At 43.3% G+C, this 13,107-nt stretch overlaps 1 long non-coding RNA gene across 2 annotated transcripts; it reads right to left on the bottom strand.

Moving 5' to 3' along the window:
* Positions 1 to 10: 10 nt before the first annotated feature.
* On the bottom strand, positions 11 to 9,804 carry LOC142579544 (uncharacterized). 2 transcript variants are annotated; one of them, XR_012827398.1, is made up of 2 exons: positions 9,482 to 9,804; positions 11 to 4,791 (listed from the first exon to the last, which is right to left on the bottom strand). It is a non-coding gene; the product is annotated as an uncharacterized LOC142579544 (long non-coding RNA). The 2 variants fall into 2 exon arrangements; XR_012827397.1 differs by having other exon boundaries at positions 11 to 4,752.
* Positions 9,805 to 13,107: the final 3,303 nt, after the last annotated feature.

Below are 13,107 nucleotides of genomic sequence, written 5' to 3'. Positions count from 1 at the left end.
CATCACTGCATTTGTCCATTCTTGAAACAAATTTTATTGTACCAAATGCATACAGAATGAATTTGTGGAATATCCAAAGTACATTTTGCTTGTTTTGGTCAAGCAGCTGGCAGAACAAAACCACAAAGTTCCAAAGCAGAAAGGTAACACTTCTTTTGAAGTACACAATTGGCGAAACAGTGTTGCTAACACACGAGTGCAAAACTTGCGGCCGAGTAAAAAAAGAAGGGAGCTGCTACACACCACTTGGTTCCTTGACCATTAATTTTTTTCTTTTGTGGCTGATTTTTAAAAATCCTTGCTATAGCAAATGCAAGGACATCAGAAAATCAACGCACAACAGATATTGGTGCTATGGTGTAAAGTAATGAAGATATAATTTTGCATGCACATTATTTAGTCTGAAATAGAGGGATACAGCACAAACATTACTCTTCAATCCCAATAAAAAATATGGAACTCGAGGGCTATGGATAAATCTTGAGGGCCTCGGCTTCTGTAATGTGCAGCTATACTTAAGTACACAAGCGTTTTTGAATTCTGCCTCTACCTGGGTGCAGCTTTGTGACCTGGAATGAAAAGCCACAGCCATCGAGCTGCTGCAGTGGCGACATCACAGTAAAAGGTGATAGCGAAAAATTAAAACAATAATATGGCCATGCAACTTGCACATCAGATAGGTCACCTGAAGCTTCTATTTCCAATTTTTCTGGTGTTGCATAGAAGGACAAAAATTTTGAAAAGTAATAGTGTACAATTTTCATACATTAACAATTATGCATATCTAGTTTTTTTTTTAACCATGCTGATATTTAGCAAAAAGTTTTGAGCACGGAGAGCCCGGCGTTTTTGCAAAGGAGTTTCTAGGTGAGGTGGACACACTTTGCTGCTAATGCGAGTTTCAGAAAATTAATTTTGAAAAATTCAGTCACTTTTTTATTAGTAACTTGGCGGCAGCCTTCTAAATGGCATATTTGGAGGCATTCGCATGTGAACGCACACCCTTTCTTTTTCTAAATCTCGAAAATTGCACTTATTCTGAAATATTGATTATCGCGCTCAATTGAGTACAATCAAAACTTGGTGCATCCTCCTCCACATCAGGCGGCAGTGCCCTGTCAAGAAGTGTGGGACAAAGCTTAAATGATAGCCTGACATGGCACACTGACGCACATGCTTGCCAGGCAGAGTGTGTCGTATCAGCAGCTACAATGACTGGCCAAGATGTTTCCATCTGATGAGATAGCGGGACCTTCTTTTCTGCGCCTTCTTTTCTTTTCTGTTCCAATATTGCCTCGATTTACCAGTAAAATTCAATGATGAATATCTTGAATTAGGTGCAACTTTCAAGATTTGTAAGAAATGAGAGTGCATTAAAATGTGACTGCCTCCAAATTTGTGGAGTTCCAAAATAGAGGAATTCCTCTGCAAGAATGCCACATTTGCCGCGCTCATAACTTTAAAACAAGAAAATCTGTATGGTAATAAAAGACACCCTGCACGTAACAGTGTGCATTGGAGCATTTCATGCAACCAATATTCAAGCACCTTCTGTCTACAAAGAATTCATAAAGCAAATTTATGCATTAAGACTGGAATCAGTTACGAGCACTGGAAATGCAAACACTGTTACGAACCCTGGTCACATGCCAGGCATTGTGTTGCTGCTCTCTGCGTAGGGCCTATGAATAAAAACCACCTTCAACATCGTACAGTAAGCTACCAATTGCTATGTGTAGGAAGACTTACAGTTCTTCCAATGCAATTATGACCTAGACATTCTAAAGCTTTTCTAATAGTGTACTTTTAGTGAACAAGTACCCCAAACTTGAACAACTCTGAAGCTATAATGCCATTATTATCTGAAAGATGCACTACACATTTTTTTAACGCAGTAAGGAAACATTCATAATCGACAATGCCACCATAGACATGAGAGTCATAATATTGCACTGCGTGCAGCAAGGATAGCACAATCTCGCACAAAAGATTAGTCTCTCCCGCAGCCTTTGAGGCCCCCTTTATTATGTCTCGCTTATGATGCCGTGACATGGTACGAAACCATGATGACGTAACTTATGGTCATGAGTTACTCTTGAATGAAAGCTTGTGCACACATGCATATTCCTGCATTGTAATTCTGGAGTGCACTTACAGTAAGGACACTGTGAAAAGAAGAAAAGGCCAACAGCAAGAACCAGGCGGCGCAGTGCTATTTGCACCTTCTCGGCTGTTGTCGGTTTAAGTCACCTTCACAGCAGCAGAGTCGTGTTATGCGGCGAAGCATATTTAGCATCATGCAGTGAAGCATATCTGAAGTTAAAGGGGACACTGTCACGGGGCCCCTGCTGGTGCTTATGGTTACCCGACACTATCAGCTTAAGTACTCGTACTGTGACCTCTTCATGCATTTGGACAACACCAATCGCCATGTGAAAACCTCTGTTCACTGCTAATCTCGCTAAGAGCCTAAATTGTTTCCAAACTACAAATTTCACCAAGTGGCAAACTTGGCAATGCTTCTGGAACCTCATTCTCAAGTACTTTAATACTACCAGGATGCTTCAATGTCAAACTGGATTGAAAACCTGGGATGAGATTGCGCAAGCTTCTAGCTTTCTGACTGTTTGCTTCACCTTCTACATCAGTGAGTAGGCAGTGTTCAATAGGCGCTCCCGCTTCACCAAGCAGACGACCGCTGACGAAAGCACGGTGAAGGCGAATAATGAGAGCGCAAGCAAACATTCAGAATGCAAGATCTCGCCCTTTGATTTAGAGAAAGGAAGGATAATTTCAACACCAAGGAACCCAAGTATGCGTTCAACAACAAAAGCTTCTGAACGGGCCACTTCCACATCAGCACTGCGGAAAGACTGATTAGCTTATCACCCAGCAGAAATTTTCACTCGTGGCAGAAATTTTCACTGCCACAATCGCAGGTTCAAAGATATTTGCATGATGAAATTTTGGGCCAAAAAGAAGATCCGTTTGAGTGATGGCGTAAGCGTGGTGCCCACTGTTGGCTCGGCTTGTGAAGAGCGACCTGCTGATACCAGACACTCTAAGCAGCTCTTTTCGATGTCTGAATCGATGGTGACATGCACTAGGTGTCCCTGCTCTTTGAACATGTTGAGCTGTTGTCCTTGCTTCATGAAACATTAAGTAACTACAGTTATGACATTGTCAAACAAAAGTGTTGTATTAGAGAATTTTGTTAGCCACGAAGCATAATATCCCTGTACATTATTTGCTATGCAGTAAACTATTTTGCACCTCTGGTTGGTGAAAAAAAATGGATTTTTGCAATACCAGTAGTATTCATATTCGAAAAATATTCGCTTCGCACTTAGGTTTCATTATTCAAATTAGCTTTGAAATTGAAAAATTCATATCTCCACACCCATAGTTTTGCTCAAATACCTGGAGCATAAGTCATTTGAGGACGTAACTTCAGGATTAGCAACAGTATGCCACCAAAGAGTCAACACAGTTCAAATTTTTTTACATTCTTTTACAATTGTTTCCTAATGTACATTCATTAAAACCATCTTAAGCCTCAATAATTGACTAAACTAAACTTTGATAACAGCTGCATGCTTGGATCGAACGGTGCATGTTCCGGCCACTCTAGGGTAGCAGTTTAGGGGAAAAAATATCCGTTACTTAGGAATTCCACTTGGTGACCTTGTGCAGAGAAACCCCGGCTGGACCTTACCATCTGAATCTGCTTCACAATGGCTATCACTGGCTTTTTTGGTGTTCTCGATGGCATCCACTTGCTTGAGAAGCTCGACCTCAATGATGTCTGACCACTGGCAGCACTTATTTCTGTTTATCACAGATGAAAATTGCCTATGAGCTCTTATTTCGCCCAAAACACAGACTTTTGCCACATTTAAGAAAGTGGCACTCTCCAAGTCAGTGTGGTCAGCATGCCTGGCATGCACTTTCATCTCCTGCGTCAGAGTGAGTTACTATCCCAGATTAATGTGCTACAGAGATGACAGAGAGGTTGGCGAAGAAGTTGTGCCCAGACAGATAGAATGATAATATTTATGTCTATTGCAATTCAAAGCCATCTATTAGAGCACCTTGCACCACCAGAGAAATCCTAATGGCTTCCTTTTCTTTCACCTCATAATGCGGGCGGTAACACCCCATTAAATGATCCCTAAGATGGTTTTTGTCAACCCTGAGGAAATCTCTCACAGAAAACTTGTAGACAGTCTTAATAAGTGTTGTCAGATTACTTTTCAATGTGTTCTTTATCATCACTGTGGTGGTCGTAATTTCAATTCATGTGCAGCACTCACACAGTGCGCACTCCTTGCAGACATCTGTAACTAGTGGCAGTTCACCAGCATATTTGAAGGGAGGAAAAAAGAGCATGGCCACACCAACCACACCACAGCATGTGTATGCATCAGATGACATTGTGGAACCTAATTCTATGTCAGCAGGAAATGCATGGCTTCTGTCGCTATTTTGAGTGCAAATATTTGTCCCACGGGTACAGAGAAGTCATTATGGCAACCACATAATCCAGGCAGCTTAGCGCTGGGCAACTGCAATATTTATGAAGCAGCACACTGCATTCAAAGCCAGGCACTGTCACACTTGTCTGGGAAAATCGGTGCTTGTATACACAGGGGCCGGACCATTTCAAACCACAATCACGTTGAAACTCTGTCCACTCTTGTAGGGTGCATTTTCTGTGTAGTCGCTGCCACTGCAGGAATAATTTTCTTCCAACTGCACAAAGAGAAAATTGCAGCACTGTGCTCTGCAGTGCTTGGTGCAAAGGCAGAACAGCCATGAGCCTTCTCCCATCCACAATTCAGAAATCCGCCAATACATAGATGGCTTACAGTGGCATCCCTACAGGCAGCACACACCACCTATATGCCGCCACTTAGTTTGCAACACACTGAGGGTCTCCATGCCTTTATGTAAATGCTCAAATATACTACAGGACAGGATCTTTAGGGAATAAAGGTTGTTTCACGGTCCTCACATCTATGCTGTGACAAAGCCAACTCCAACTGCACAGGTAGAAATTGCTGTGGAAAATTAAATTTTACAGTTCCATGTACCATATTTTCCATACAGTACTATAGTCTGCAGGATCTAATTTGGGCTGAAAAAGCCCCTCTCATTAAGCACCATGGCAAATATTAGTTATAGGTACATTGGTACGTTGGAAGCCGTCAAGGGAGCATTTTCTCAAACAAATATTTCTAATTAGTTCATTATTAAAGGAAATGGAAGAAATTGAAATGTTGCATTTTCACGCTGCCAGGAGGCGAGTGCTAAAAGCAACAGCACTCAACCCCTTTGCCTCCAAGTGATCTTCCTTCTTCATCTTCCCCCATGACGGAGCCAAGGGTTCACGTCACACTCGCATGACAAGCCCCGTCTTTTCTTTCCTTTTTTTCTTCTCTTCCTTTTTTGCTGTGGGGCACACATCCAGGGATGGCATTTAACATTGTTTGGCTTACGAAAGTCACGTGCCATGGTTGGTGATATTGCAGGCAGCACGTTTTACATAGAGACATTTGTGCATGTAACCTTGACTCTGGCTGAAGCAGGGCTTCATTGCGACCATGATGGCATTTGTTTAAAATTTCAGCTGTATTCCCACTGTGCATCATTTTGATAATTTGGAGACAGGATTGTTAGTGTGTGATCTATGCATTGCACTTGTCGGTTTGCAACTTCTAATCTTGGTGAGACGCCTTTTCAAATAACAAAGTGCGACTGAACTTCCTGAAGGCATTTGCCTTCAGGAAGTTCAAGGGAAGCAGCCCACATCCTCATACCTTATTCACAGCTGTCAATTCTTTTTTTGCTGCTGCTCCGTATTAAAGATGGAAACCCAAGACTGTGGAAGTAGCGTGGGCTTGGTGGTCTGGAGCTTACCATCGGTTGTCAGATCGAACCGCTGGCACCAATTCTTACAAACTGTGCACCCAGGTGCTCAGGATCGTGCCGCTGACTGCATTTTGCAGCGGCTCGTGAGTCCTCAGGGGGCCAGGCAGGAGATACGGCAACAAGGCAACGAGTAACAATGAATGTTTACTTCACATTGTTACGGAGTGGTCAACTCTGCAAGTTTCCTGATGGAGAGCGACAGACATGCTAGTTTGATCAAAAACTGAAGGCTCAATTCCATTGGCGAAGACGTCCTTTATAGTGTTTGGAATACCCTTGCTCAAAAGAAGGAGAGAGAAAACACTTTCTACGCTGGCGGCCACCGCTCGATACATGGAAGTGTTCAACAAATTTTCTAACCCCCACTGGCTCAGCAGAAGGAAAGGCACTGAGGTGCGCGCGCACACACACACACACACACACACACACACACACACACACACACACACACACACACACACACACAGAACGCTGGCACCTTCCCTGCCGAGGACGAAGAGAAAGAGCGAATGCACACACGAAGCTTAACCGTCCCACTTGCTGAAGGGAGACAGCACTGTGGAGACTACGCAGACATCAGGGTGTTGTGCAAGCCGTGGGTAAGAAGGTGAAAATGCCTGTACAAATGATAAGGTCTTTTTGCTATTAGGGCCTCCTAGGCGTTTTCCAACGGTTGCAGGCGGTTCGGCGTATTTAAAAGGTCCAGCCTTTCACTGTTGCTTTGGCGCCGCGACACAAATCGTTGACCACACAGGCCAGTCATAACATCAGTTAGACTAGTTCTTGCGCACGCTCAAGGACACTGAGCTTGAACGACGCCATGAATGCTCTGTCTTTTCAGTGCTATTAGAACTGTTCTTGTATTTTCTGTGTATACGAAGTCGATAAATCTCTTGTGCATTTTGCAACGTGGCCTTAGATATCCAAGCACTGAAACGCAGCCACATGATCAGAGTGAGCAGCATTCACTTACATATCGTGAGTTGCCAGAATAAATTGAAGATATTGTGCTGCGACTATCATTACTGCGTCATGAAGCAACCAGAAATGACAGTACCATGCTTCACAATGCGACTTTCATTTCTCCCCTGGTGCGCTTGTACTTCTCTGGTCCCCTTTCCACTGTGTAGGGCTCCCAGAAAAGCTTTTCTCAGGACAGGGGACCATACTGTGCGCTCAACCAGGTGGCACCCGTCACCACAATATTGCCCCAATCAGACTCACCTTGTCATCTCTCGTCCTGTCCAGTGACGTCCTTCACATTTCAAGGATGAAGGTTTAGCACTGTGTTTCCGATGACTCTCTTTAGAGCTCTGGGACAGCGCTTCCGCTGCCAGGGGTAATGCTACAGAACAGCGATTCCACTGACCCCAAGCAGGTACGCCATGTTTGAAGAGACAAAGATAAAACCTTGTGCAGGCTGTCCGGCATGCATATACATCTTTTTCTGCGCCTCTTTCTAAGCAACAATACTTTCACTGGTGAACAGGAAGGCAGCCTTTGTTTCTTTTTTTCATTATCGTTTCTCAGTTTTACAAGGCCATAAAGAAAAATAAAGAAAACAGGAAAGATTGCAAACCAGCCCTGCAATTTTCCTGAATTATTGGAAACGAATATGTGCGAACAGAGGATGCCAAATGAAATGAACAGCCAGGTGCAACAACAAGTGACATCATTCAGGTGGTGCAGGCGGTTTGGCGGGCCCATAAAATGCCTTAACGAGATTTATTTGAGCGTGAACATGGTGAGAAGGCTGCTTCTGCCTTGCAGTGGTGTAAAGACTGCTGCATGTCTGGAGGTCAAAATGCTCATCATTCTATCATACATGGAAGTATTCCGACTATTTAGTGGAGTCATGGGAAAGCCACTCAAGCCTACATTAGCAAAATGTGTAGTACTGATTACAGCGAACACACTCCCTCCATATTCATGCAACCGAATGCAAACATACTGAAACCTGAGGTGTACCTGACGAGCGTACCTGCCAACAGCCCATAGGACAGGAAAGGCAAATCCCTGTGCATGCATAGTGAATTCGTCACTGCTGTGCATGCTCATTTCGGCAAACTGGCATAACAGATGAATTGCGAGTGCAATATGTGACTGTAAAGCACGTGGCGCATCTTTGTCACCATAACTTGAGCTTGGTGAGAATCAAGTGGTTTGATAAATGTACAACAGAGTCAGCAATGGTGGGACAGTTCTTAGAAACTTCACAGCATGCCCGTCTGCCTCTACAATGTAAAAAAAAAATTGGCTTTGATCCAAGAGCCAGATCTTTTTGACTGGGCAACATTCATGCACCAGCTTTGTCAGTTTTTTGATGCTCCCACTACTTGTGCTTAGGTCGCGAGAAAAGCCCGGAGAGAGTATAAAATTCGAGAATCATGTACCTCTTACATTGTGGATGTCCTTGCACTGTGCTGACGCATGAACACCACCACGTCTCAAAATGATCGAATGCGACATATTAAAGGCGCAAACACTGTTACCTTATACGTCCTTGGTATGCAGAACCCCAGCACCTCCACCACTTCTAAGGAACCGCTTTATTCTTGCCGAGCTAGAGCTATGGCGAGGAAGAAGCGACACACACTACGTACGGATGAGGAAGATGAAGGAAAGTCACATTGCGTTCACAATATCGCTAACGTGGTAGTTTCCCAAAGGAAGCGGTCACACCACTGCATATAAAGTGTATGCACAGGGATTCTCATATGTCTTCCCTGTCCAAGGGACTGGTGGCAAGCACCACAGAGCAGCACTGGTCAGGTGCATTCCAATTAAATTCTTAAGAATTGAGAAAAGGCCGATTCAACACAAAGCAACGATCTGACACCCTCGCCAACAAACCTGTTGCACTGGCATTAAGTTTCAGATATTTGCGGCCACACATAGGTAAACCAATGGGCAAGGTTCTGACTGGTGTTGTAGTGAGTACTGCTCCAGGAGGGCACATGTAACCGGCAAACAGAGGCCTCAGGAGAGCATTAGAATATAATCAAGGAGGCGGCAGGGTACCTAAGGGGCAGCGGAGGGATCATAACTGGAAGCAGGGCGGTCCTAAACTGGAAGCAGGTTATGTTGCTCCAACTCACGGACCACCCTGACTCCAGCCTTGTCCGCGAAAGCGGACAGCTGATCTTAAAATGCGTCAGAAAATTCGGAAAGTACGACTTACACACAGCCTACAGACATCATAGATATACTACTAGCACGCGCAGGCCTCGGCGAGCCCCAACCCATAGACCAGTCCGCGTTCTAGCTCTGGTGTCCCCGTTATCGATTTGGTGTCCTGGAGACGCCGCCAATAATATGAAATAGTGACACGTTGTTACTAGTAAAAAACACGATTTAAGCCGCTAACGCTACGTTCAGCACTGCCGCGCCCAACAACTTCTACAACGCCTGTGAGAACTTCACCAAGCAATGGTTGTTCTTGACAATACTAAGAACTTGTGAATTTTGTGTACCGCTCATGCTTAACTTTGTAGTGCACTGTGGCTTAGTGAAGCACTACGATTGCGTGTAGCATACGTACACATCTTACCTGATAGACGGTGAACAGGGTCTTGTACAAATATCCGCTGAAGAAGAAAAGACTACACCTTCACATGTGTTAAAACACATGCCAAACTTGAAAAAACAGACGTACAATGAACCTCCACACGTTAAAATAGCAAAAGCATCACTTAAAAGGCGAAAACTATTGAAAACTTTGCAAGCGCCATGGCAAGCGCAAATCCGCCATTGCTGCTGATATTGATGTTGATCAGGCTGTCCCCTTGCGATCGAGTCGGCAAGCGCGTGGAAGCGCGTTTCCTTATTCTATGGAAGCGCAATTGGCGCAATGTAGCCAAAATAAATAAAGAAAACTGCATCAATTCCAAGTACACACACGCAAAAGAAAATCGTCGGGATTCTCTATAACGACGTTTCCAACCCCTTGACCGATATTTCATACAGCTCGTTGCATTAATTAAAATACCCGCAGTGCATTGTTTTCATAACGCGCTAAAAAAATTTTGCGCTTAAGCTTACCCGCACAAACACGCGGCGCAAATTCGTAGAACGCCACCAGTGCAGCCCCCCACCCCCCAAGAATATATATGACTAGTCAATAATAATAGCATGTAATTATAACGTGAGCGTCGGCGCAATCAATGGAGAATTCAATTTTATTTGTTATAGAAAATCAAATGCAATGCAGTAAACAATGGATAGAATTAAGCATATAGCTTCGAGTCTAAAAAAAATCTGCCTTGAAACTTGACGTGGTGACGCGGCAAATTGTGAGTATATGATTGAAAATAATTGCTATAGTGTGTTCGTGTATGAGTAAGCTTCTCAAAAGGAGTTTCAAGTGTTTCCATGGTATGGTAAGCTTATATCTTGATTCCTCAAGTTTTTTTTTTATTCATATAGGTCAATTATGTTTAAAAAGCGAATTGGAAATCCCAATGGTTTTGTTTTTTACCGGGGGAACACAGAGTTGAGCCACTGTTTTGAAACAAACTTTTATTTAAAGTACTTACAAGTAACACCGACACCCTCGCTCATAACAAAACAACTTTCACTCACTGTGTCCAGACACTTGGTTCAAGTTGCATGTAATGCTTCATCTCCAAGCTTTGCGTGGTTTCTTAAAGGCATTGTGAAATCTACACTGTGTTTTTATTTTACACCTCCTCATCTCATAGTACAAGATCTGAAATGCGTGAACAAGAAGAATCAGCCCAGCACATATTCACAGAAATGAACTCTTCACAGTGCAGTTGACAAGTGCAAAAATTACAGCAGAAACTGCCAGTCACATGATATGAGCAAAACATAACTGTTCTTTTTGCGGGAAAGCCTCCGTCCCATGCCGACATTAACCCATATGGTGGTCATCACTGGCAATGTTTGAAAGATTTTCATAAAATAGAGACTGAATGTCTGTAGTATTTATCATAAGGGAAGTAGAAACTCGCACGTCTTCTAAGCAGCCCTTTGCAGTGCTAAATGTATGCTGGCTATTGATAGTAATAAATAGTATGACTGTTACAACTGTTAAACAAGACAAAAGCTCACAGGAATATGAAGGCTTGAAGTGATAAACAGTGTTTGGAGGGAGAATGTAGCTGGAGTGAACCTTTTGACAAAGATTTGTCTTCGTCAGTGCCGCAATTAAGTTCGGCACAGCAATCTTTATGCACCTTTAGCTCACTTTCCCACACCCTCAATGTAGGATGAAGAGGAGAATAAGATAGTGCGTAGAATGAAGTTGAAGTGTAGAAAAGAAATGGGGATAGAGAAGGTAGGAGCACTGTTGTAGATTATTCTTCCAAGGTTACTCTTCCAAAAGAAAGAAAGAAAAACATTAAATGTGTAAGGAAGCATTGCCAATTGTTATTATGCCTACTCAAGTAAGAGATGCACCATAAGGGATGCAATATAAAACTGATCTGATATGTAGGGTGGCCTAAAGCTTTCTGCATAGTCTTTACAATCATTATGACACTGTCGGCTGCAGCTAAATATGCAGAAGTTTTAATTGAGTGCTCATGACCAGAGCAACTTATCCAGACTGCACACAATACCATTGCATATGCCCTCTATTTTGGTAATCTGAAAAATAAAAGTTTATTCAAATGGGCAATAAGAACATCACATGGAACACAAAATCTAGATCGAATTATGAGGCATGCCACAGTGCGGGACTCAGTATTATTTTTGACCACCTTGGGTTTTGTGATGTGCACTTAAATTCAACTACACACTTTTTTTTTTTTCATTTCACCACCACTGAAATGCAGCCACCTTTGCTGGGATTGAACCCGCAAGCTCGAGCTCAGCAATGCAACATCATAACTACTGCGCTACTGAGTGTTTACGCAAATTTATAAGTAGCAAAACACATTGGAGGCTTTTGCACACTGAAGCACTACACACCATCCAATGCACTTCCTTACATCTATGTACAGACATACTTACCAACGGTTCATATGACAAGCATGGAGGCGTGCTCTAACACACTACCATCCAACAGCTGCCACATACCAGAGATGACCACTGGGTTTGTACCTATTTTCACAGAACACTTACCAGCAGCTCATACAACAAGCATGGTGGCCTCTCTCGTGCTCTAACACACATACCATCCAGCTGTGACATATGGCTGCACACCACAGACAAAAACAGACGGGCTAATCATCAGAGACCACATGTCATGATTTGTTAACATGCGAGCCCTCAACCTGCTTCAATAAGGCATGACAGCACAGCACTACTGCACCACTTCGCTCTTCCTAACTGCACTGGAGGCTTGTTACCAGTAATCGTGCCCTGCTGACGTGGTTATCTCTTCAGTTTCTATGTTGCTGTCCCTAAGCTGTTATTTAAGGACTTCCTTTTGAGCTTCAGTGGGCCTTGAAAGGCTAGATGATGGCTGCCACAATCTAGGGTTTTTTGTAGAGTGAAACCTTAACAGGCGCACAACTTTTTTGTTGGCTGGTTTATTTGAATGGTCTGGCATCTTTCTTTTTGGGTCACTTTCACTTTCAACAAGCATGAAAACTGGCTCAAACAAATTGTTTGCCTTCTCAGCCACACCCTCAGAGACTTCACCATCTGATATTTCCTGTCTGACTGAGTCCATTTTTGCTCTTAAGAGTGCTGAGCTGGACACTGCTTTGGCTGCTTCCAGCTTTGTTATACTCTGTACAATGTGCAATGCCCGACTTGCCTCACATGCTTCTTCGGGTGAGCTCTCATGGGCCTTGTTGCTGCTAGTTGGATTAGCGTTGACCACAAAGTGAATGTGCTTGCACACTGTAAAGTGTATAAGATGGTCATAGCAAGTGCACATATAAGTATGCACACACACTGCGCATTCCTTGCACCTCAAAGGACAGCAAGCACCATCTCCCACTTTTGACACTTTATATGAGAGCCCTTTAATAGACTGAGATGGCACAGCCCATATGCCATCTTCATTTAATTTGGCACAAGCTGCCATTTCACTGCCAGACCTGTAGTTCTTCTGAATTCTGCTCAGCTTCTTACCCTTTGCGCCTTTCATCATCTGGATAGCCCTTTTCATTAAAAAATGATTTGTCAAGTCCATGAGGACAGAAATTAGTTTGTCACCATGCTTATTCTGTTTTCTCTCCAGCATAGTATGCTTTAACGTCC

This window comes from Dermacentor variabilis, chromosome 4 (genome assembly GCF_050947875.1).
Source record: "Dermacentor variabilis isolate Ectoservices chromosome 4, ASM5094787v1, whole genome shotgun sequence".
NCBI classification, from domain to species: domain Eukaryota; kingdom Metazoa; phylum Arthropoda; class Arachnida; order Ixodida; family Ixodidae; genus Dermacentor; species Dermacentor variabilis.
Note: the sequence above shows the minus strand (reverse complement) of the source record. Positions and strands in the feature narration are given on the sequence as shown.